Consider the following 23,856-nt stretch of genomic DNA (forward strand, 5'->3'; position numbering starts at 1 on the left):
ACACTCCATTTCAGAGCACAGAGACCTGTAGCCATCCCCATAAACAGCACATCTGCTCTCTTGCACACCTTCCACTTCTGCCCAAAAGGCATACTAAACAAGCACTTGAGTGTCATCAGTGGACTGGCAGGGTCTGTTCAGTGTATCAGTCATTTTGTTGGGCAAAACTACAGTGGTGTGAAAAACTATTCCTGATTTCTTATTCTTTTGCATGTTTGTCACACTTAAATGTTTCTGCTCATCAAAAACCGTTAACTATTAGTCAAAGATAACATAATTGAACACCAAATGCAGTTTTTAAATGAAGGTTTACGTTATTAAGGGAGAAAAAAAACTCCAAATCTACATGGCCCTGTGTGAAAAAGTGATTGCCCCCCTTGTTAAAAAATAACTTAACTGTGGTTTATCAATTTCAATTTTCAATTTCAATATCAATTTCTGTAGTCACCCCCAGGCCTGATTACTGCCACACCTGTTTCAATCAAGAAATCACTTAAATAGGAGCTACCTGACACAGAGAAGTAGACCAAAAGCACCTCAAAAGCTAGACATCATGCCAAGATCCAAAGAAATTCAGGAACAAATGAGAACAAAAGTAATTGAGATCTATCAGTCTGGTAAAGGTTATAAAGCCATTTCTAAAGCTTTGGGACTCCAGCGAACCACAGTGAGAGCCATTATCCACAAATGGCAAAAACATGGAACAGTGGTGAACCTTCCCAGGAGTGGCCGGCCGACCAAAATTACCCCAAGAGCGCAGAGACAACTCATCCGAGAGACCACAAAAGACCCCAGGACAACATCTAAAGAACTGCAGGCCTCACTTGCCTCAATTAAGGTCAGTGTTCACGACTCCACCATAAGAAAGAGACTGGGCAAAAACGGCCTGCATGGCAGATTTCCAAGGCGCAAACCACTTTTAAGCAAAAAGAACATTATGGCTCGTCTCAATTTTGCTAAAAAACATCTCAATGATTGCCAAGACTTTTGGGAAAATATCTTGTGGACCGACGAGACAAAAGTTGAACTTTTTGGAAGGTGCATGTCCCGTTACATCTGGCGTAAAAGTAACACAGCATTTCAGAAAAAGAACATCATACCAACAGTAAAATATGGTGGCGGTAGTGTGATGGTCTGGGGTTGTTTTGCTGCTTCAGGACCTGGAAGGCTTGCTGTGATAGATGGAACCATGAATTCTACTGTCTACCAAAAAATCCTGAAGGAGAATGTCCGGCCATCTGTTCGTCAACTCAAGCTGAAGCGATCTTGGGTGCTGCAGCAGGACAATGACCCAAAACAAACCAGCAAATCCACCTCTGAATGGCTGAAGAAAAACAAAATGAAGACTTTGGAGTGGCCTAGTCAAAGTCCTGACCTGAATCCTATTGAGATGTTGTGGCATGACCTTAAAAAGGCGGTTCATGCTAGAAAACCCTCAAATAAAGCTGAATTACAACAATTCTGCAAAGATGAGTGGGCCAAAATTCCTCCAGAGCGCTGTAAAAGACTCGTTGCAAGTTATCGCAAACGTTTGATTGCAGTTATTGCTGCTAAGGGTGGCCCAACCAGTTATTAGGTTCAGGGGGCAATTACTTTTTCACACAGGGCCATGTAGGTTTGGATTTTTTTTCTCCCTAAATAATAAAAACCCTCATTTAAAAACTGCATTTTGTGTTTACTTGTGTTATCTTTGACTAATAGTTAAATGTGTTTGATGATCAGAAACATTTAAGTGTGACAAACATGCAAAAGAATAAGAAATCAGGAAGGGGGCAAATAGTTTTTCACACCACTGTATATTTGCAAAAGAATGGCAAGTGTTAGAATCTGAAGGGTATGAGAATGTACAGAATAATACATCTTGGAATAGCAACTTCATAGCAATACCACTATCCGTTAAAAGTCATAAAAGAACTATTACTGATGCACACCAACCCCTACTTTCTCCAGATAAGTAGTTTTATTTATTTTAATTTATTGCGTGAATTTGTTTCCAACCTCCACATTCATTACAACCTAGACAATATTCAAGAACTTTCGGTACATGCATATTTAACCCTTTAAGTGCCAGCCGAATTCGTCATTTCGGTTCCCCCCAGTGCCAGACGTTTTTTAAGCATTTTGTACTCATTCACTTTAACAATGTTTTTTGGTAGAAAAACCTCCATGAAACTAGGGAAATTATATATCGTTTTTTTCGTCACTAATTGGGCTTCGACATACATACCAAATTTTATAACTTTTCTGGAGATATGATGTGTATTTTGGGTGAAATATGTAAAAAAAAAATAAAATTATGAAAAATTTCTGTATATTTTGAGTTTTTTTTCCATAGAAAAGTTAATTTTACACACTTTTTTTTGTTGTTTGTAAAAGCCCTGATACTCCCAAGTCCAACGATACCAAATATGTGGTGGTACCCCACAGTTCCTGTCCAGAAGTAACCCCCAAACTAAAGCAATACTTTGTACAATATCACACCAGAACAAAGCAGAAAAGCGCTTGTAACAGTTAATGCAGCATAACTTATATGTAAATCTAAAATATCCCCTCATGTTTGGTATCTTTAGAAACTACAGACCTTCAGGTTTCTAGGTGCAATGTAGTTTTCACTCAAAAGCCAAATACCTTTTGTCAGTGCATTGTGAAATTTGGAACTTTTTATGACATTTTTTTTTTTTTCTAAAACGTAAACTTGGACGCATGATCAAATGTGGATTTGACAAAAAAAAATCTCATAAAAATTTTCTAACAAAGGCATATTTGAAAGACAAACTTCTCCTGAATAAAATGATGCCCCATATGTATGGGTGCACATAAAGACATGGGCACCAAACACTCCAAAGCAGGGGCAATGCACAAGGGCAATTACAGCTAAAAATGTGGGGGCTGCGCTCTATATGCACTTCCTGCAGTTTTTCAGTGTTAACCCCCCTACCTGTGAAATAACCCCCACAAACTATATATTTCTGAAAAGTGCACACCTTCAGCTATTCAGAGACACCACTCTTCTCTTTCTACATGGAAAATTGTGGCCGCAGTCCCTTGCAGAAGTCAGCGCTTTGGTCAGAAATCAAGGAAAAACCAGATAAAAAACCTAGATTTCTCCCCAAAATCTCCATGGCAACTACCAAAAACTTACTAAACATCAATCTGCAAGTTCCCCTGAATAAAACGATACCCCATATGTATGGGTGCACATAAAGACGTGGCCACCAAATGCCCCAAAACAGGGGCAATGCATAAGGGCAATTTCAGTTGAAATTTTGGGGGCTGCGCTCTATGTGCACTACCTGCAGTTTTTCAGTGTTAACCCCCCCTAATTGTGAAATAACCCTCACAAACTATATATTTCTGAAAAGTGCACACCTTCAGCTATTCAGAGACGCCACTCTCCTCTTTCTACATGGAAAATTGTGGCCGTAGTTCCTTGCAGAAGTCAGCGCTTTGGTCAGAAATCAAGGAAAAAACAGATACAAACCTAGATTTCTCCCCAAAATCTCTATGGCAACTACCAAAAACTTACTAAACATCAATCTGCAAGTTCCCCTGAATAAAACGATACCCCATATGTATGGGTGCACATAAAGACGTGGCCACCAAATGCCCCAAAACAGAGGCAATGCAAAAGGGCAATTTCAGTAGAAATTTTGGGGGCTGCGCTCTATGTGCACTACCTGCAGTTTTTCAGTGTTAACCCCCCCTAATTGTGAAATAACCCTCACAAACTATATATTTCTGAAAAGTGCACACCTTCAGCTATTCAGAGACACCACTCTTCTCTTTCTACATGGAAAATTGTGGCCGCAGTCCCTTGCAGAAGTCAGCGCTTTGGTCAGAAATCAAGGAAAAACCAGATAAAAAACCTAGATTTCTCCCCAAAATCTCCATGGCAACTACCAAAAACTTACTAAACATCAATCTGCAAGTTCCCCTGAATAAAACGATACCCCATATGTATGGGTGCACATAAAGACGTGGCCACCAAATGCCCCAAAACAGGGGCAATGCATAAGGGCAATTTCAGTTGAAATTTTGGGGGCTGCGCTCTATGTGCACTACCTGCAGTTTTTCAGTGTTAATCCCCCCTAATTGTGAAATAACCCTCACAAACTATATATTTCTGAAAAGTGCACACCTTCAGCTATTCAGAGACACCACTCTCCTCTTTCTACATGGAAAATTGCGGCCGCAGTCCCTTGCAGAAGTCAGCGCTTTGGTCAGAAATCAAGGAAAAAACAGATACAAACCTAGATTTCTCCCCAAAATCTCTATGGCAACTACCAAAAACTTACTAAACATCAATCTGCAAGTTCCCCTGAATAAAACGATACCCCCTATGTATGGGTGCACATAAAGACGTGGCCACCAAATGCCCCAAAACAGGGGCAATGCAAAAGGGCAATTTCAGTTGAAATTTTGGGGGCTGCGCTCTATGTGCACTTCCTGCAGTTTTTCAGTGTTAACCCCCCATACCTGTAAAAAAACCCCCACAAACTATATATTTCTGAAAAGTGCACACCATTAGCTATTCAGAGACGCCACTCTCCTCTTTCTACATGGAAAATTGCGGCCGCAGTCCCTTGCAGAAGTCAGCGCTTTGGTCAGAAATCAAGGAAAAAACAGATACAAACCTAGATTTCTCCCCAAAATCTCTATGGCAACTACCAAAAACTTACTAAATATCAATTTGCAAGTTCCCCTGAATAAAACGATACCCCATATGTATGGGTGCACATAAAGACGTGGCCACCAAATGCCCCAAAACAGGGGCAATGCAAAAGGGCAATTTCACTGAGCTCTATGTGCACTTCCTGCAGTTTTTCAGTGTTAACCCCCCATACCTGTAAAATAACCCCCACAAACTATATATTTCTGAAAAGTGCACACCATCAGCTATTCAGAGACGCCACTCTCCTCTTTCTACATGGAAAATTGCGGCCGCAGTCCCTTGCAGAAGTCGGTGCTTTGGTCAGAAATCAAGGAAAAAACAGATACAAACCTAGATTTCTCCCCAAAATCTCTATAGCAACTACCAAAAACTTACTAAACATCAATCTGCAAGTTCCCCTGAATAAAACGATACCCCATATGTATGGGTGCACATAAAGACGTGGCCACCAAATGCCCCAAAACAGGGGCAATGCATAATAATGGGGCTGCAATTTATGTGCACATCTCAAAGTTTTTCAGACAAAATTGCCCCTTAACTGTAAAAAAACCCATATAAACTATACATTGATTAAAAATAGACAACTTCAGCTATTTAGAGACACCATTCTTGGTCTGAAAAAAAATATAAAGTTAGATTTCTCCCCAAAATCTCAACGGCAACTATCAAAAAACTTGCTCAGTATCAATTAGCAAGTTACCCTGAATAAAATTACACCCCATATGTCTGGTTGCACATAAGTACATGGCCGCCAAACCTGAAAATGCACTCTATGCACCCCTTGCAGTTTTTTACTTTACCCCCCCCCCCAAATAAACCCCTAAATTGTACTTTACTCACCTATTTCTGTTTTGTGGAGCATCTTTGATTTGAGTTCCATCTTTCCTGTGGTGTTATGATACCAGTTTTTTGCTTCTTCCTACACTACTTTAGAAATGACAAAATCTGCACCACATTTAGAAGGATATTTGCCAAAAAATCCATAGTAATTTGGCCCATAAATGATGCAAATGTCCTTAGAAGTTGCACTAAAGGTTAGGAATTTAGGTGCCAACAATAAAGCTTGGGGCATTAGCATCAGAGATAAAATTATGTGCACCATTACGTGCCGTGCAGCAGTCACCAGTGGCACACCAGTATTACGCAAAGTTTTTATATTTAGAGAGCCACTGCAACTTGTGTAACCTAACCAGAACATACAGTAGATATTCAATTTGTACTACAAGCACAAAAAACCATAATGTATCTGTCATCCTGTGCTCAAGAACCTTTGCAAAAAACTCAAGGCCTACACTTACAGTAGTTAAATGCTGCCCAGAAATGCAAAGTAATATACAAAACTATGCACAGATAACTGCGCTGACAGGCAAGCTTTTGAGGTGCCAGTAAAAGGACTTGTGGCATCAGCTTTAGAGATAAAAACATCTCATTGATTCATCACACACCACAAGTTTTATCATGCGCCCTGTCAGTCACCCAGCACCTCAGTTCGCTATACCAACAGCACAATATAAGTCCTACCCCATAACCAAAGAAACACTGCAACTAGCCTGAATAACCATAGCTCAAACACAAAAATCTGAATGCCCAAGAACAAGTCTAAACAACCACAAGCTACAAGCACACTTTGTTTTTCTGACAACCTGTGCAAAAAACAAAATCACACACCATAAATCCCTACTTTACTAAAAAAAAAAACAACACTTTTGCCAATATGACACACCTTACCAAACTTTTCATCACATATATCTATAACCTAGTTATAAGTAAAGTACGGACCTGCCAGAATAGATAAACTCAATAAATAAAAAACAGCGTCACTTTGCCAGCACAGCTAAGTTTGGAGTCCTGAAACCTTGTGCATAAAAACCTAGAACATGCCAAGTTCACTATTCTGATATGCTAAATCCTTATTCCACCAACAAACCCAGAGAACCATAACCTACCTATAAAAACACAAAATTCAAGTCCTCTCATAGTGTACCACAGTATGGTACACTTCAAAACATGGGTGGAAACACAAAGCAGGCTTGCTAGGACACTTGGGACAATAATACCGGACATCTCGCCTAACACCCTTGGAACGGCAAACCTTACATTTTCTCTGGGCATATGTTTTTTTAGGTGTTGGTGGAATTTGTGCTATAAAATGCTTACCCACCATTCGGGCAACATTGTCATTACCTGGCATGTCAGGAACCTCCTCTACATCACCAAACAACAAGGAAGGGAGCAACTGCAGCAAATAATTGTAATAAGACAATCTGGGGCCTGGTACTGCCGCCTTGTAAACGACATAAGAATTATAAAGGGCCATTTGGATCATATAAATTGCTGCTTTTTTGTACCAGGCCCTGGTTTTTCGGGTGGCATTATAATAATGTTGTATTTGGTCGGATTTATCAACACCACCCATATGCTTACTATATTCTTTACTACACAGTGGCTTTGTTTTTGAGGGCCTACCGCCACTTCTGTGTTGGACAATCATGGTCTCATCGTGGATAGTAGTAAGCATAAAAACAACTTTGGTGTCTGAATATTTTATGGCCAAGAGCTCATTGCTTCTTAGAGCATGTACTTCTCCACGCTTCAGTTTCTTATCCAGCAATTCCCTGGGCAGTCCTTTGCGGTTACGGTTGACTGTGCCGCAGGCTGGGGTGTCCAAAGAATTTAGGGCTCTAAATAAAGGGATGCTTGTGTAAAAGTTATCCACGTATAAGTGGTAACCTCGGCCCAGCAGTGGAGTTATGAGCTCCCAAACAATTTTACCACTGGTAGTCAAGTCAGTGGGACAACCGGGGGGGTCCAAATTAGTGTCCTTTCCCTCATACAGCATGAAATAACTAGTGTAGCCCGTGCTGCTTTCACAGAGTTTGTAAAATTTCATCCCATAGCGAGAACGCTTACTTGGGATATATTGGCGAAATTTTAGGCGCCCTTTGAAGAGCAAAAGGGACTCATCAACACAGACATTTTGGGAGGGGGTGTAAACCTCTGCGAAGCGCTGAGACAGGCTATCTATAAGGGGCCTCAATTTATAAAGCCTGTCATAACCGGGCTCATTAGGGGCAACAGCCGTTGTGTTGTCGTTAAAGTGAAGAAACCGCAATAAAATTTGATAACGGTTTCTTGGCATAACGGCTGAAAAAAGAGGGATGGAAAGGACTGTATTGGTATCCCAGTAGGAAGCTAAAGAATTACGTTCTACGAGTCCCATTGCCAATGTAAGAGCCAGGAATCTTTTTATTTCGTTTATATTTGTGGGATACCATGCCTGGGCTCTTGAAAAACCCGGTAAAGGGTTGCTGGCAAGATACTGCTCAGCATACAAATTTGTGTAACGGACCATGTCCTGTAGGATGGCCTCTGTAATATAGAGATTAAAAAAATCTATAATTTCAAAATTAGTGGTGTCCACACTGAGGCCAGGGACTGCAGTGAAAGGGGGAATTTCAGGGACATAATTACAGGGAGGCCCCCACGCAGGCTCTCCAACTGCTGCATCAGTGCTACCCTCACCCTCTTCTACTTCCATGGGTACATCTTGGGCACTACCACCAGCCTCTGCCTCTTCAGCAGTAAGCGTGCCACCACTACTAACCTCTGCGCTAACCGTGTCACTATCGTCTATCTCTGATTCCTCAGTAGAGTGGTCAGATGGAACATACTCAGACCCAGAATCGCTAAATTCTTCTGAGCTGGAGTCCATGCAATACCTAGCAGCTTCCTCGGTGCTGTAAAACCGTTTGGCCATTGTGCCAGAAATATACCGACAACTGCAAATCTAGCAATCAGCAGGCAAAGTGAAAACAAGCAAGCAAAAAAAAAAAAAAAAAAAAAAAAGCAGCAAGCAAGACAGCACTTGTAATAGGAGAAGCTAGAAAAAAAAAACCTCACTGTAACCTTTTGATAAACTCAAGCCAGCAAGGGATGACCAGGAGTTAACCTTTGGCAATAGAAACTACTAGAACAATCTGAACTTAGCACCTCTGGATCTTTCTAGAACAACTGAAACCAAATGGAATAAAACCACTAAAAGCAATCAAAGAACAATAATTACAATGAAATCGGTGGTCAGAGCCCTGGATCCACCAATGTCACTGCAAAAGCAACCTTTTAGGGGCACTAAATACACAATAAAGAACAATGCAAAGATAAAACACCATAAAATCAGTAAATTCAAATAAAACCACCCAAACCAACAAAAGAACAATAATTGCAATGAAATCGGTGGTCAGAGCCCTGGATCCACCAATGTCACTGCAAAAGCAACCTTTTAGGGGCACTAAATACACAATAAAGAACAATGCAAAGATAAAACACCATAAAATCAGTAAATTCAAATAAAACCACCCAAACCTACAAAAGAACAATAATTGCAATGAAATCAGTGGTCAGAGCCCTGGATCCACCAATGTCACTGCAAAAGCAACCTTTTAGGGGCACTAAATACACAATAAAGAACAATGCAAAGATAAAACACCATAAAATCAGTAAATTCAAATAAAACCACCCAAACCTACAAAAGAACAATAATTGCAATGAAATCGGTGGTCAGAGCCCTGGATCCACCAACGTCACTGCAAAAGCAACCTTTTAGGGGCACTAAATACACAATAAAGAACAATGCAAAGATAAAACACCATAAAATCAGTAAATTCAAATAAAACCACTCAAACCAACAGAAGAACAATTATTGCAATGAAATCAGTGGCCAGAGCCCTGGATCCACCAACGTCACTGCAAAAGCAACCTTTTAGGGGCACTAAATACACAATAAAGAACAATGCAAAGATAAAACACCATAAAATCAGTAAATTCAAATAAAACCACTCAAACCAACAGAAGAACAATTATTGCAATGAAATCAGTGGCCAGAGCCCTGGATCCACCAACGTCACTGCAAATTCAGCACCCAATAGCAATAAAAAAGTTACAGTGCAATAGAATAATTCAAAAACAGAAATCAATTATGAAAATGCCAAAAAAACACTAAAATGCAACCAAATAAATCAGATAATTATAGAGCAAGATCAGAAATAAAGTTTTAGTAAAAAAAAAGACTGCCAAAGAAAGCAAAGAAAGAAAGAAAAGAAAAGAAAGAAAGATTTTTTTTTTTTTTTTTTCTAAGTGTAAGTGTGTGTGTAAGTGTCTGTGTGTGCTTGGGAAAGTTGTAAATAAGTGTGTATGTGTGTAAAAGTGTAATAATGACAAAGATAGAAGAAGAAATGGAAAAAAAAAAATAAAAAAAATTTTTAGACAGTTGAGATAGAAATAAGCAAAATAAACAGTGGTTAGAGAGTTGTAGTTCAGCTCACACAATGCAGGCAGGCAATCAGGGCGACCAATCCAGCAGGAAGGCAGCAGGAAGGCAGCAGGGGGGCTCCAGCAGTCACATGTGCTCAGCAGGAGTGAAGAGGCGACGCGGGGGTGGCGACATTTAAAGGGACAGCAGTGGACACGTCATCAATGCGTGTCCACTGCTGTCATTGGCTGAGGGACCGGATCGGTGCGGCTCGGGGACCGGATCTGTAAGTATGTGTTCATTCGCTCGTTGCCTAGGGGGTTGTGCAGGCTTTACAAGCGCTGCGCTGCTTTAAAAGCGAGCGCAGCGCTTGTAAAGCCGACAGTGCCATTGGACGTAGATTCTACGTCCCATGGCACTTTGGTCCCTTGGTACCTGGGACGTAGAATCTACGTCCCTTGGCACTTAAAGGGTTAAATACCTTTACTGTTGTAGTCCCCTTGAATATCTGCTAGATCCATTGTACTCCCATGCCTAAAATAATAATTTCGCCACTAGGTGCTGTTTTATCGAGTCATAAAAATATTTATCATTTATCGTGATCAAGTAACAATAAAGGATCCCTTGCACTTTAAAGTGGACCTGTCACCCAGACATGAAAATCTGTATAATAAAAGTCCTGTTCAAATTAAACATGAAACCCAAATTAATTTTTATATTAACACATCCAAACCCATTATAAAGGCATTTAAAAATCACAGCTGTCAATCATATATTGCTTGCCCCGCCTCTATGCCTTAGGCATAGAGGTGGGGCAGACAGTAACTTTAGCTTTCCATTCAGCACTTCCTAGATGTCACTGCACATCTCACTTCTCCCCTCCCTCCTCCTTATCTAACTGTGTAGCCAGTGCATGGGCCTGGGCATCAGGCCCCCCATTCTATCACATAAACAAGATTTTGGCATGATACAAAGCTTGCCTTAATAACAGTGTCCACAAAATGGTGCCTGCCTGCTTGCTTTGATTGAGTATTTCCAAGACGGAAGGAAACAAGATTTATATTATTTATATAGAGTAAGTAAAGTTTATTTTGCTCAACTAACAATATAGAAAATAATTTGGACTTATTTCTTAGGGTGACAGGTCCGCTTTAAAGGGTATGTAAAACATACATTTTCCTACCATGTATATTATATATAAGGTGAGCCCTCTAATGTTTAAACTGAGCTCAGAAGAGAAGGTAAGGAGAAGCACATGTTTCTCCAGCAGAGTACACAGCTTGAGCAGTTTTATGGAAACCAGCATTGCCATCTCTTCGTTGGCTGCTAGACTGGAAGGTGTGGTTGGTGACCTGAGTTGAGAAGAATGGAGAAAGCTCAGTAGCCAACAGCCAAAGCCAATTCCTGAGGGAGGGGCTAAGTGGGTTACAGGAGGAAAAGGAATCCCAAGTTATTAAAGGGTTGCTGCAGCCTTACTTTTAACCCTTTTAACAACAGGAGTGGCAGGTATGTAGCGATTTTAAAGAGACGGTTCACTGATTACATTTTTTGTGGGGGGGATTTACATGTCCTTTAATAATGTACTGTGCTTCACAAGGGCATTATATGTTATCTGAATACTTTATATAAAAAGGGTATACGAAACCCAGCCTACCTGTAAGCACCTAACCAATAAAGAGATGCAAGATACAAAAATTGGTTACCAAACACCAGTTTATTTTATAAAACCATGCTGTAACACAATCATTTTAATATACTGTATCTCTGTATATATTGTGAAATCTTTAATACAAGTTCTAAAAAGGAAAAAAAGGGGGTATATGGTCTCTGTGCAGAATAATCTCAAATCATATTTTACTAAAGTAGTTATTCTATGCAGTGCAAATATTATTATTAGAATGATCAGTATTAGCAGTATAGTAGATCTTACATTAATCACACTAACTTGTAAATCTTTATGTACCTGAGATTGTAAGTTCTTTTGGGCAGGGCCCTCTTCACCTCTTGTATTGGTTATTGATTGCTTTATATGTTACTCTGTATGTCCAATGTATGAAACCCACTTATTGTACAGCGCTGCGGAATATGTTGGCGCTTTATAAATAAATGTTAATAACAATAACCAGTAACTACAATTATAAACATTTTTAAGAAATGATTGAGAAATGATTTACTCTGTCCATGGTGTTAACATTATAAAAGCAAGCTATCACAGAAGGCAGCTCCTAGAGGAATAATAACACTGTCAGGATTACAGTTTAGAGAGGGAGTCTGCAGCCTAAGGTTTTCTAGTTGGCCCCTGGCACCCCACTTCAACTCTGGCTGCATTAAGAGAGGCAAGCTGCAGAACCCCAGCTCAGTTTCAAGCCTAAAGAGCTCTTCTGATTTCTAACTACAGCCTTATTGTGTCAGCTCCAGTTCTAAAATTGAACTAAAATATAATTTATTTTCTGATTTACAAGTTCAACATAAAAATAAGAAAAACCATTTCTACCTGCTGAGATTTACAGTACAAAAAAAAAATACTTATAATCCTCAAACATGGTGCTCCCTCATTGGCATTGTGTCAGAAATAAGTGAACAAATAAAATCCCATAAATCTATGATTCAGTGAATAAATCTGCTGGAAAGGCTCTACAGCCTGTATGGCATCTTACAACAGCCCCTCTGGCATCTGCCAGAATCCAAAGATTGCCAGTCAGGGCCTGCTAGAGGATGAGATGTTCGCGACCTACTGCTGACAACTTAGAGTGGAGGAATAAAATGTTTATGCCACCAACATCTATCATTCCTCCTCTTTTCCTCCAAGCAAAACATAAAGGCAGGATAATGAAACTGACCCAGTGTTAGTAAGTTGTGCATGCTAGCGACCTTAGATTGTAAGATGCCTAATGTGAATGATGCAAAATCTCTGTAAAGCACTGAATAACATGTCAGTGTAATATAACTAAGGAATAACAATAGAGGCAGTGGACCATGCTACATCCCTTATAGTTATATAGTAGATGAGGCTGGAAAAAAGCCACATGTCCATCAAATTCTGTTTTTCCTTTAATTGAAACCTGGCTAATGGGAAGCATAGACAGCACTATACAATAAGAATAAATGAGGCATACAAATTAATTGGTGGGGATAAAAGGCCGCAGCAGCTTTATTAATTTTAATATATCACAAGAATGAAAATAACTGGTTAATTGTTACCGTATCAAACAACCCGTTGTACCAGCCAGCCCCTGATAACAACATACACAGCAGGCTGCCTTTTAACCATGTAACAATTACCCTCCAAGCAAATATTCCAGTTACCATCAACATATTGCTGCGACAATAGCCTTTTTTTTTTTTTTTTTTTTAAATCTTTATTTATTTAATAAACATTTCACACCAAAAGTTAACAATAAAAAATGGGTGGGTGGGTCGGACTCCTCACTGGCTCTCCACGAAGATGTCCCACGCCGAATGAAGGTATCCCACCAGAATTCCCAGCTTTTATACCCATAGGTTTTTCCGGGCATAATCCGTTACCAACAGCTGACCCCCTTAACAACCAATCAGCATAACGTAAATAGCGTGCCCCTTGTGACTGTAATTGACCTATCCCTGAACTACTGTACTTACACTGCTTTTAACCTATTTTGGCTGTCACTCTCCCATGGCCCCTGCGGGCTCATAGCCCTCAGGTTCCATACTCTAAATTGCTTTGTAGTTTTTGTTTAAATTTCGCCCTTATCCAATATGGGGCAACACCAACCTCAAACATTTCGCAACATTCCCAGAAGCAGAAACCTGGGCTAAACTGGGGGTCAAGCGAATCTACCACTTGTACACAAATGGAGCCCTAAACACCCTACCCCAACTACGCCAAATTATCTCCCAACCTGACCTGTCAGAGTTCAGATATGTACAAATCGCACATCTTTGCGCAACCCAATTCCCAAAACTACCGCCACAAACACAGCACACTGAGCTGGAGGATCTAATAACTCAACCAACTAGACAAAAACTTCTTTCCAACACATACAAATACCTGATCTGCAAGCGCTATGACCCACGGCCTAGAGTAAAATATAAGTGGGTAGCAAGCGGAATCTGCTTAGATCCCCAAAATCATTGATAATCTATACCAACCCCTAGTGAGTGTTAGAGATAAACTCATACAATTCAAAGTTATTCATCAAATGTACTTTACACCCTACAAACTACACTCCATTGGAAGACTAGCCTCTCCCAGATGTAAGGCCCCCTCCGCTAATTTCTTCCACCTGATATGGGACTGCCCAGATACGCAGAAATTCTGGAGACAAATTGTGCACTTAATGGCCACAGAACTGTCGCTCCCTCAAGTCTATAACCCAACTACGTGCCAACTTGACTCCCTGGTGCCCAGAACATATACCAGATGCCTCATGAGACTACTTTTCTTCTATGCCGAAAAGACAATAGCCATGCACTGGATGGGCCCAACCCCACCAACACTTGCCAGGTGGATTGCCCTGATTAACTCACAGCTACAGTTATACAAACTCACCTATTTAGCCAGAGGCTGCATAAACAAGTTCGAAGGTGTCTGGTCCCCATGGCTCGAATCCTCAGCAAAGCCCACGGCATGAAGATCGACCGTCCAGCTCCCTTTCCCCCCCTTCCCTCTTACCCTTCCAGTTAAACTTAAAATCAATAAAAACACTTGAAAAAAAAAAAATTCCCCCTTATACCATTAAAGAAACATATCCCTACCTACTTCTCTTACCATTTTATGGGATGTTATGGTAATGTAAACAAACAAGGTGATGCCCTTACAATTAGAATTGACCTGTGTTTTTTATACCCTTTTGCAGAGCCAAAATGCAGCAAGATGGTAAAGTCTGTGAATGTCTCAGCTGCTTAATATATTGAACACAACTGTCTAATAACTTGTGGCCTAATTCACAGGATTAGACATGAGTTTACATCAAAACAGAAAGGAATTTGACTAACAAACAGAAAACTGAAGAGCAGAACAAAAATAACGGAATACAAAGATAGAACAGGAAAATATTCAAAGACATAAGGGAAAAACAACAAAACAATACGTGAAGTGACAAAACATATATTAACAAGGGTAATACTATATTAACATAGAAAATTCCTACACATGCCAAGCCTTGCACTTAAAAACACATGCATCGGCAAGAATTATAAGGTGTGGATTTGTTATGGGTGGGCTGTGAGCTTTTCAAAAGATGTTTGTTTCCACCTTCTCAGTAATTTAATGTAACAAGCAATGTCACTTTCACATTAGTCCAAATTATTCTCAGTATATACCCAGTCCTTACACTTTGCTAAAAACTGACAGGCCACTGGAATGAACAAGCAAGAGCAGAATGACACTGATAACAAAAGTAATTTGGCTAAGACATACTTAAAAATGTGTTTTTTTTTTTTTATCATTAAGTGATTCATACTAACTTAGGATAAGAACTATTCAGTTGCAATGCAGGAATGCCTGTCCAGAGAAATAAAGGCAAAGCCATTAAAACAAATCTTCAGTTAAAATGATAACTTGCTTTGAAAGAGGCAGTGCCATCATTCAACTAAATGCATTTTAAAGGGGACCTGGCAACCTAAGAAATAATTTCAAATTCTTTTCTATTGGGTTAATCAAGCATTCTAAACTTTACATACACTATATAAACAATATAACTCTTGTTTCCTTCAGTTTTGAAATTACACAACAATAGCAAGCAGGAAGCTGCCATTTTGTTAGTAAGGAAAGCTTTGCATCATACCAAAATCAAGTTTATGTGCCAGGATGAGAGACCTGATGCCCATGCCCATGCACTGGCTAAACAATTAGATGGTTAGGAGGGAGGGGGAAAGCGAGTGCTGAATGGAAAGTAAAAGTAATTGTCTGCCCCGCCTCTATGCCTAAGGCATAGAGGCAGGGCAGGCAATATATTATTGACAGATGGAATTTTTAAATGCTTTTATATGGGCTATGAATGTGTTAATAAAAAAAAGAATTTGGATTTCACGTTTAATATCAACAGGGCTTTTATTATAGATCTTTTTATGCCTGGGTCACAGGTCCCTTTTAAGTGTTTGTCCCCCAATATAAAATAAGGCTCATTTTGTTTAACAGAATATTCTCCTATTATCCTAGTTGGGAGAGCTATGTGAATATAAAGAAACAGGTGAAACCAATACATTTATGATTGTATACTTATACAAAGCTTTATTTCAGCAGGGTCACTTAGCAAGCATTTCTAGCAATAAAATAATTTTGTTACAAATGTAATACCCCTTACTCATTTAGGTGAGTAGTTTAACCCACTTAGTTGGAGGAGCATATTCCCATGGTGGTCAAACTCTCTGGCAGCTACACTGAAAATAGGGCAAAACCCTTTTTTTCCCCAGAGCAACCACTAATATAAAATCAATAAAATAATATAAAATAATAAGAGGACAACTTGTAAACACCATACATTTGCTGCTGGCCATCCTTTAAATGGTAAGGGAGTTTCCTTTCGCTAGTAAAGTAATCTAATTATTAGTGTGTTGCTTCAAGTGTAAAACCCATAAAATATTTTGTGTTAAAACTGCAGTCAAAAATGATCCTCCATGATTTTAATAAATTTCCATTTGCACCACAATTTGTTGTGTATAGTGGGCTAAAAAGTTGTTTGTGCACAAAATCACACAGCTTAGAAGAAATACTACATTTTAACTGTCGCTATAAGAAACAATCCACTAAACTAGTGGCTGCTTGATAATCTGCTAAGCATATGTCTTTTTTCCTTACACTTGTCAATAAATTTGTAATTTCCTTAACCTACCTTTTTTTTTAATCAGAAAACAACATGAATATTTTCATCTGATCTGACTGGCTGAGTCAGCAATCTGTAACTCCCAGCTGCCAAATTGCATAGCTATGCTATTTTACAGTAGGATAAATAATGTTGGGAAGCATGCACAGAAATCATTTCTAAATCAAATATATAAGAAAAAAAAATAAAAGCCATTTGTGGAAAACAGAATTATTAAGCATCCAGTAGAGTTTGGGCACACGTTATATGTATGATAGCTACTGTTTAAATAAAGTAATCAGTAAAACTCTGTTAGCAGAAAGAACTGTTTAATATAATACAAGACATAGGTTAAATGATGCAATGTCTTACATGGCAATTGTGCTGTAAATAGGTCAGGAGAGTAATATAAGAAAAAGCATTAAGTCAGTTAATGTAGCAATAAGTAGGAGGTTTGCTAGGGAGAGATTAATGGTACAATTGTGCTTCCCAGCCAAAGGTTTAACAACTAATCTCTTTAGAGCACTTATCCAGATCCTCTATTATATTCCACCATTTTGTATATTTTTTTTAATTTTTCACCTTTTAATAGATAACACAGGCTGCTTTATTCCACCTTGCACACAAATGTTTACTCTGCACTGAAATACAATGTAATATATGCCTATAGTGAATACTGAATGAATTGACCTAAGGAACGTGTTGAAAGAACACTTATTATTCACGGCTGTGGTACAAAAGCACAGAGGCTTCACAGTATCATTTCAGAATTTTCTTTTCTCCTTGAAGCTGAATATATATACATTTTGTTCCGTTCCATTCACTTTGGCATCAAACATCCAGTAGATTTAAACAAATCACAGCAGGGTCACCACATATATCCATATACTTTCCTACTAGTCTCTGTTTTCATTGTTTTTGACTTTTCAGCACCTCAGACACAAGCCTTTTAGAGTTAAAAAAAAAATACTTTTTTATTTTCATTATATATAACAGAGGGTCCTCTACAAAGGCTAAAATATATTTCTTCTCTTAAGACAAAATGCTTTCCAGCTTATACAGATTAATAAAATATGTATCTTACAAAATGGATGTATAAACAGAGCTTCCCTGCTTCTAGTGAACAAACCAGGCAATGTTAAATGTAGGTGGTTTGTGCTTATTAAGTGGAGTAAATGCATAAAGTGCATGATGAGTAAAATCTGTCACTTTCCTAAATAAGACACATTTTTCTAAAAAATAATCATCAGCTATGGTTCTGTCTCCTGAATTCTTAAATTATAAATAAGTATCTGTGCAGCATTAGCAACTTATTTGTTATGCATTTACACCACTGATACCAGTAGTCTTATATTTTCCCACCTGCTACAAAGGTCATTAAAAAGGAGAATCTCTCTCTTTTGGTAGGCTATGAACAAACCTAGTGTCTTGATTTCAGGTCAAAGTCCCCCTAGGGGTCCAACCTTTGGTGAGGGGGCCTCTTTAAGTTCATAACAAGATTCCAAATACAGGTATAGGACCAGTTATCCAGTATGTTCGGGACCAAGTGTATTCCAGATAAGAGGTCTTTCCAAAATTAAGTCTACTAAAAAACCAATAAAACATTAAACATTAATTAAACCCAATAGCATTGTTTTGCATCCAGTAAGGATTGTTTATATCTTAGTCGGGATCAATTACAAGGTACTCAAGGGAAATCAGTTTTAAAATTCTGAATTATTTGATTAAAATGGAGTCTATGGGAGACAGGCTTTCTTTAATTCGGAGCTTTCTGGATAACGGGTTTCCAGATAAGGAATCCCATACCTGTATAGGAATTTACGAGTGTAGCAATTATTCAGTCACAGTTCCAAGAATATTTAGGAAACCTGAAATCTCATCCTAACTCACCTTTAAACTGGGATTTCAGGTGTATCTAGAAAAGCAAATAAGCATGGTTTAGCAAATACAGCCCTGTCATTCACAAGGGTCTGCCTTTGCCACTGCTTTACACCCCACTCAAAAGGGCAGTCCCACATATTGTGAAACACTACCTTAGCTACTAGGTTACACTAGTAGCACTAGTACACAAACTAATTAAAATAAAGAAAAGGGGCAATCATTATTACCTCATCATACTATAGTGTCACTATTTGCAGAGGTTTTGTGTCAGTACTCTTTTTAGAAGCCACCATGATAAAATAATAATACATTTAGTTTATGTACATATGTAGTTTATGATGCAATGTGAGTTTTAAACCTAAGATTTATTAGATATATTCCATTATGATATTTTGCTACACAAAAGTTTTGCCATTATAACAATCATTGACATTCAAGAGTTTCCCATAGTTGTCTCTTGTTTATCGCATTATAGTGAGGTGATCTGCAGATAAGAGTTTTCTTGAATAAATCCTGAAGAGCTGAATGACAGAATAGCAGCAATGTTTATCTTAGTAGCCGATATACGCATGAAAACGCGAGACTTTGCATTATCTCGCGTTTTCATGCGTATATCGGCTACATGTGCCTGCACCCGAGCGGATCTCATTAATTTGGGTGCAGGCACAAGTAGCAGGCGTAGGGCTGTATTTTCACCAAGTATTTTTCCGCTTGCCGAAAATATCAGCCCTACGCCACGTCTGGCATTAGCTTTAGGCAAGGAAGTTGAAAAGCAGAGTAGCCACTGCCTACTGGCAAACTGGATGGCTACTTGTTCTGTGTACCAATTTGATCAGCAGCTTACAGCCCACCAGCTAAAATAAGCAGGGTATATGTACCTTTCAATTTGGGGAAAGCACCAGCAACCTACGGCTTACATATCCTAGGTAAATTCCTATATTTTGTGTGACTTTATTTAAGCCTTCCTGCAAGCATCCAACAAATGGAGTATTTTATGAATAATGTTGTATAGCTCTTCAAGCGGATTAAAATGAATTCTGAACTTGACACTTTTTCAAGCTTTATTCCATTTCAAACTGAAACCCCTTACCTGCAGCACAAATCAGGCTTGGCAGCTGTCCACTTGCCAGTTAAAGTGAAAAAAAACGGTAAAGTATTGGACCTTTCATCCAGAATGTTCGGGTTCTGGGGCTTTCTGGGGGTTTATTATTACAGAGAAAAACGAAATTATTATTAAAAATTTTAATTGTTTGATTTAATTGAAATCTATTAAAAATTGCCATCCCTTAATTTGGAGCTTTCTGGTAACAGGTTACTTTTGTTACCAGCTAACAAAAAATCTACAACAAATAACACTGCCATTTTTAGAAGAAGCAATACAACCCCTTTAACCCATAAGAGAGTGGTAAAAATTGCTATTTTATTTTCACATTGTCCTTAGCTTTATATTCCTACCTAATTTATATCTGTACAATAAGTTTTAAATAAAATGAACAAAATTGTTGTTGCAGGCTGTAAACTAGTTAATCAGCTCTTAATGCAGAAACCACATTAACACAGACCAAAAACATCTGGATGATTTACATAATACTTTTTATTACATTATTCTCTTTTCATTTATATCAATTCTGTCACAGCTTTTATGCACAAAATGCAAAACCAATCCAAGCTTTTCCTGAATTTGGACAAGTAGCTACCATGTTTCGACTTAAAGGTATGTACGTTTTAGGAATGCAATAAGCAGGCACATAAGCAATTAACAGTTGATGTCTAATTACATTTAACAGACCCTACCACAGAGTTAACTGTGCTGATCACTGCAGGCTTAGAACTACTATACAACATATACTATATTGTCAGAAATATTTTGCTTCCCATGATCTTAATGCACTTAAATTATTTCTAAAAATGCAGAGACAAATTTATTCATACTGAGCACTTATAGCAAATTACTAATTCGTTTTGAGGACAGATTTTTTTTTTCTTCATACAGGATCGAACATAATATAAAATACCAGTGTAAGACTCTGTTAACATTATGAATACAATTTATTTTAATACAGCTGGAATAACCAGCAAAATCTTAATTTTATGTCAGCCTTCAGAAAAAAAACATAGGCACTGTCTTTACTACACATTTGAAGAAATATATATATACAGGTATGGGACCTATTACCAGAATGCTCAGAACCTGGGGTTTTCCGGATAAGGGAACTTTTCGTAATTTGGATCTCCATAACTTAAGTCTGCTAAATACCATTTAAATATTGAATAAACCCAATAGGACTGTTTTGCCTCCAATAAGGATTATTTATATCTTAGTTTGAATCAAGTACAAGGTACTGTTTTACAATTACAGAGAAAAAGGAAATCATTTTTAAAAAAATCTAGGTATGGGATCGCATACCATTTATATATCCGTTAAAAATCTTTAGCATTCTTGATTCCACTGGGATATTACCAATTCACTTCTATATTCAGTAGTCTATTCATTAAATTCCTTTACAGAGTTTTGTCCTACCCATATACTGTACAATATCTGCTATGTAATAAAATACCTCTGTTCAGTTCTCATTGAGTTAGATACAAAAACATTCAGGCTGTCGATAATACTTAGAGAAGTCCATAGATCACAGTTCTTCATAAAATCATTTTTTTTTACATGTTTGAAGATGTAATTATTGGTTAAAACTAATGTATGGTATCTTGCCATCTTATTAAGGGGAAGTTAATTTGCTGCTTTGTAGTATAATTAACCAGACATTTTGTTTGCAGACGTGTTGAAAGTGCTGTCCATTCCTTCAACAATATAGCACTTCACATCACATTTAATGCACTTCATCAAATGATGGAAGCAAGCAGTCACCACACAGTGTGCTTCCTGAGAACTGGGAATTTTTTACATTAAAATACATAAATTAGTAATGTGAATTGGAATAAAATGAAAACAATTAATAGCTGGTTTCCCTGACAGATAATGGGTTCTGATCATAACAACAGCTACAGACAGCAGTATAAAAATGTGTTTAGAAAGCCACAAAGAGACAGATCCATCTGTTACTAAAAAGGACTCCTAAATATCCATCTCTCAAGGTTTTAGCTACACAAATCTCATTAAAATATGATACAAGCAAAGGAAAATAGAGTTCAGGGAAATTAATGAAACAAGGAATAAGATTTTTTTATTTTTAACTTACAAGTAATAACAAATTAAACATTGCATAAAAGAGCAGTGATTTTTTTTGCTCCTGCTGATATCTAACGTGATTGGCATTTTAATACCATTAAAATAGCTAAACCATGAGAAACTTCTCCTTGTTCTTAGTTTTTTCATTAATGACTGATATCAGTGGGGCAACAGTCAACTTTTCAGAGTGCCTTGCTAATTATCACTAGAGGCTTTTGATATCTAAATCAAAGTACATCTCTCCAATCTGCTGTTTGACACAGAAAAGCACATTTCCAAATAGATGTAGAATCATTTCTACACAATTTTTGTTAGAGTTGATACGATCAACACCAATATTCAGGTTCTCATTTTTTCCATATTAAAGAGAAAATAAACCTTTATTATATAGCCTTCCATAAACAGCAAGGGACATATTTAAAGAAGATCTCCACTTAAACACGGGTTGCAGCATAATAAAAGTGAATGTAATTCAAGACGGCTTTCCATTATATAGGAAATTTAAAAATTCTATGGTTTTAAAGTAATCTGTATTTGTTATTACTAAAAAAAAAACATATGTTTATATTATTATCTGGTTCTAATCCCTGAACAATGTAGCAAAAAGCAGCTGTTAAACAGACATAGAAAAGGTCATCTGATTCAAAAGTCAGAATCACAGAATAGAAAGGGATGAATACAGCTTTCAATAGCAATTGAATTTAAAAATAACCTCTAAACCTTTGAAAACACTGCAATGAATGTATAGTCTAAACTTGCACACATTTATGGTGGATTTGTCACCCTCAACAAGGTGTTGTGTTATAATTACAGAGGAACAGTAAACAATTGTTACCACATAATAGATCCCTAATTTGACCACAGAATAAAAACTATTTTTTTGCAGAAATCTTAGGGGCATCACATACTAATAATTTACATGCCTGCTTTATGCTCAATAATACCCTTTAATACCAGAACATCTGTTCAAAGGTTTTAAGAAATATGTTTTCAGTCAGTATCAATCAAGATTAACTAGCAATTGATGTTTAATCTCCACACACCTAGCAAAGTATGGAATGCTCAATGTTCTAATGGAGATGGATTGTCTTAGGGTGAACAACAGAGCTACGAGTAGCAGCTACTTGTCGTGGCTACTAAAATAGACAATGCTGATTATTTACTGATAATTGTCTCTATGTGTGTGTTTTAGCAGAGGCAATTCTCAGTATTCTCTATGGCAGGGTATTTTCTGGCATTTAGTAGCCATGAAAAAATAGTTGCTACTAGTAGCTCTGTGTGTCTTCATCCTTAATGGAATACAGGTCCATTATACTCAGGAAGCTCTATATTTCCCTGCATTTCCTTCTCATGGATAGTAAGGCAAATGCTTAAGAACACATATTTAATAAAACTACCTATTGAGTACATAGCCTTTGACAAAACACATAAATAGAATAGACACTTAAGGCAAGTTGGACAAACAAGTGAATCTGGCCCCCAGGTGGTAGGCCATATCAGGATGATAAAATGGCTTAGCCAACAATTGGATCACACAGTGGTATATGCAGATGGAAATGCATCCACAGCCTAACGTGGTCCTCTGAGAATTTTCCAGCTGGCCTCATCAATATCCAGTCAGGCTACAAATGGCAATGTTAGAGTCAACAGGCAATGTAAATACATCAACGGCAAAATGTATGTCTACAGAAGACAAGTGAAAAGACTTGAAAATCTAATATTCACAAATCCATGATTAACCTGTGTAATGGAGTAATGCTGGTCACATACAGGTATGGGACCTGTTATTAAGAACGTGACCTGGGGTTTTCCAGATAAGGGATCTTTCTGTAATTTGGATCTCAATAACTAAAGTCTGCTAAATAAATAATTGAAATACTGAATAAACCCAATAGGCTTGTTTTGCCTATAAGCAAAGTAAAAAGGTACTGTTTTATTATTACAGAAAAAAAGGAAATTATTTTTAAAAATGTGAATTATTTGTTTATTATAGAGTCTATGGGAGATGGCCTTTCCGTAATTTGGAACTTCCTGGATAAAGGGATTCCAGATAAGGGATCCCATAACTGCACATGGTAAATTTTGC

General features: G+C 37.9%; 1 protein-coding gene across 3 annotated transcripts in view; it reads right to left on the reverse strand.

Annotated features, from left to right (window-relative positions):
- Window positions 1-23,856, reverse strand: part of rabgap1l (RAB GTPase activating protein 1-like) — a 165,956-nt gene that overhangs the window by 67,126 nt on the left and 74,974 nt on the right.

This window comes from Xenopus tropicalis, chromosome 4, assembly GCF_000004195.4.
Source record: "Xenopus tropicalis strain Nigerian chromosome 4, UCB_Xtro_10.0, whole genome shotgun sequence".
Taxonomy (NCBI): domain Eukaryota; kingdom Metazoa; phylum Chordata; class Amphibia; order Anura; family Pipidae; genus Xenopus; species Xenopus tropicalis.